This window comes from Marmota monax, unplaced genomic scaffold, assembly GCF_021218885.2.
Source record: "Marmota monax isolate L192 unplaced genomic scaffold, Marmota_monax_Labrador192_F-V1.1 WCK01_AAM20220418_F8-fsc00106, whole genome shotgun sequence".
NCBI lineage: Eukaryota > Metazoa > Chordata > Mammalia > Rodentia > Sciuridae > Marmota > Marmota monax.
Genome location: NW_026695218.1, coordinates 2,345,127 through 2,348,582, shown reverse-complemented (window position 1 = coordinate 2,348,582; position 3,456 = coordinate 2,345,127). Strand labels below are relative to the sequence as shown.

Sequence of the window (3,456 nt, the reverse complement as noted above, 5' to 3'; positions counted from 1 at the left end):
TCATTTGTTTCTACCTATCAAATAAAATATTTGTAATCATTTATTTTATTCTTTTACTTAATACTCCAAACTTTGAAGAGCCTCAAACTGCAGTTTTTGAATGGAAAGGTAAGAGAAAGACAAGCCTTTCTTGCTCTCCACTTTACTGTAATTTTTTCATGGCTCAGACAGGCCCAAGCTGCGGAGAGTAGCAAATGAAAATTCATTAGTTGCACATGACATTTATTAGGATGCCTTACTATAAATGATCAAAGCACTTGTTTTTTACCTGAGCCTGACCGAGAAACTGCAGGACCTGCTCAAGTGTTTACATAGCATGGAGAAGATATGAACTCACAGAGCAAACCTGAAGGGACAGTTGAAGGTAAGTTTATCTACTCAGTTGCATCCAGGCTTTCCAAAGATTTTCTGAGCAATGTTGTTAACAATAGTGAAAGTTATCTAAATATCTTAATTGTTCTCCAATAGAAAACTGGTTAAAGTACTGAACATCTCAAAAATGGAACATTACATATACATCAGAAAAAATGGTATATTTTTCTTGGGATGACATATGACTGAAAAGACAAGTTAAATAAAGTATCTGCAGACATAACTTAAGAGCATAATTATATGTTCCTCATTCCTTGAATTGTTTTATTTTCCAAAATAGGTATTTCTGAAACTGCCCATACAGATGACTTTCTTTATGTATTTCTTTATGTTTGGCACATCTGGCTGGTATGCCAAAACAATTCATATGGCCAATCTTGATTCCCGCCCCCCCCCCATAAAGAAATGCTATATTCTTACTAAAAAGAGGGAAATGGATGGCGTTGAAGAATATAATGCTAAGTGAAGTTAGTCAATCCCCAAAAACCAAATGCTGAATGTTGTCTTCGATATAAGGATGCTGATTCATAGTGGGGTTGGAAGGGGAGCATGGGAGGATTACATGAACTCTAGATAGGGCAAAGGGAAGGGAGGGGTAGGAAGCAGGCTTGGGGGTAGAAAAGATGGTGGAATGAGATGGACATCATTACCCCAAGTACTTGTATGAAGACACGAATGGCGTGAATATACTTTGTATACAACCAGAGATATAAACAAAATGTGCTCTATATGTGTAATATGAATTGTAATACATTCTGATGTCATATATAACAAATTGGAATAAAAATAAAAGATAAGTTAATAATTGGGTAAATTGGTCATGGTTTTGCCATTTCAAAGGACTAAGAATATAAATATATATATATATATATATATATATATATATATATATATATATATTAAATTATGTCTAACATTTTGGAAATTTATTTTCTTAAATACAAAAGACATGATTTTTAAGTTGAAATTTTTTTCTAGCATTATAGAATTGAAAGAACTTTTTGCCAGTTAAATACAGTTTTAATTTTATAATTTAATCATGAGGAGTCATACACTGAAATCAACATGTAAGAATATAGTAAGAATGTAGCATTTAGTAAGAATATAGCATTTCTTTATGGTGGGGGGGGGCATCAAGCTTGGCCATATGAATTGTTTCACACCAGCCAGATGTGCCAAACACATTCTAGTGTTTCAGTCCAAGTTTGTCCACATACACAGCTGAAATCAATTACAAGGTATGGCCTAACAGATGCCAGGGGAACTTTTTAAAAAGTAGTTTTTACAGTTATTAAACAACATCTTACACACCAAAGTCATCATATACACAGGGCAAAGTCAGAACTTTTATATTTGTGTTTATTCTACATTCAATTTTCAAAACATCACTGTAATTGAATATTAAAACAAAACACACAATAGCAAGTAGTGAACATATTATGAGTATAGTCCTTCACTCATTCACTACTGCATATAAAATGCCTGCAGTGACTGTTATTTACTGGACCCACTAAGGGGTTTGACACTGAACACCATCTTTGGGATGATAATCATCATCCTCATATGTTTCTCCATTATAATGGCACCATCTTTTCTGGATCAAAGTCCACCAATTTTACCCATTTCATCAGTCTCTTCTATTTCCCTCCTCTCAGGTATGAGTTTTTCCAGTGAAGAGAGTTTGTCAGGAAAAAGAAAGCCGTTTTCAGGAAAGTTTATCTTAAACTCAATGATTAGGTGACCCTTTTTATATGATCTATGATAAATTGGCTTAACTTCATTTAGCACACACTGTATATCTCATGCTTGACAATATGAACTGCATGAGAGGTGATGAGTATGGTTTGAATATCAAGAGTGGATATTGGCTTCTGGAAACAACATAATGCTTCCACCAGCTGTATGTTCATATACATGAAAAAGTCTTTTCCTTGTTGAGTAAATACAGCATGGTCCTTCTAATCTAACACAATGAAAATATCTCCTGGTTCCAGTTCTGGCTCTAGGTCTCCTTTACCGTGTCTATATTTCATGCCTTTGTCAATATGAACTTCTAGAATCTTTTTCTCTTGAACTCTCTTCCTGCTTGCAATTTCTACATCTATCTGTAGGACTGATCTGTCCCCCATGACCTTGGCAATCCATGCAGACGGTGAATTTGCTGAACCATTCCAGGTCCAATCTGATGAATTCTTATTTGCATTCCAGTACCTCAGCATTTGGGATACCCCTCTACTGTTCCATTGGTACTACCTCGGACTTCACATTTGTCACAAATCACATTTTTTTCCAGAACCAGTTTTCTTGTTGCACCATTATATAAATCTAACACCACTGAGTTGATGAACAATATTTTTATTTCTCCTTTCTCTCTGCATCCTTCCTTCTCCTCCAAAAATCATATCAAAGATGGCCATGGGGGAGCCAAAACCACCACCTGCTCCTCCATCCTTAATTGCCTGTTCCCCTCCTTTGCCATATAATTACCTTTTCTTGGTATCAGAGAGAACTTTATAATCTTGAGAAATCTGTTTGGACTTTTCTCCTTCATTTGGATTCTTAGCAGTGTGGTACTTCAAGTCCAGTTTCCTGTAAGCCTTTTTTAATTCTTCCTGAATGGCATTGGTTTTGACCCCCAAAACATTATACTAAGTCATTTCTTTCATCACTTTCTACAGCGGCTGAGCAGGCTGGGTCAGATGTTGGGGAGTGGAAAGGGGCGCATCACTGAGTACAGCTTGGGCAACCACCTCTCCTCCCTAGAATTGGAAGAATTTAACAGTGAAAATTTATATACTCAACATTGACATTTTATTACCAAAAATTAACTTTAAAACCTATGGTTTGCAAGTATTTATATGTGCATCAACCACTCTGTTGTGTTCATCCTGAGGGAGGAGCCCCAGAACGGGCAGTTTCTTCCTGATTACATGTGCCAGGCCACTTGGATGGATGGTAATGTACAGATTGACAAAACACTGAATTTTCCTACCCCATTTGCTGGAATCTCCTTGGTTTTACATTGGCCTGGTGTAATAGCTTTCAGCTCATCGCTAGGGTTCTCACAAAGGCATTCCAATCTAT

The 3,456-nt window shown here is 36.2% G+C and overlaps 1 pseudogene; it reads right to left on the bottom strand.

The window, feature by feature from the left end:
- Positions 1-1,882: 1,882 nt before the first annotated feature.
- Positions 1,883-3,038, bottom strand: LOC124084829 (dnaJ homolog subfamily A member 1-like; annotated as a pseudogene).
- Positions 3,039-3,456: the final 418 nt, after the last annotated feature.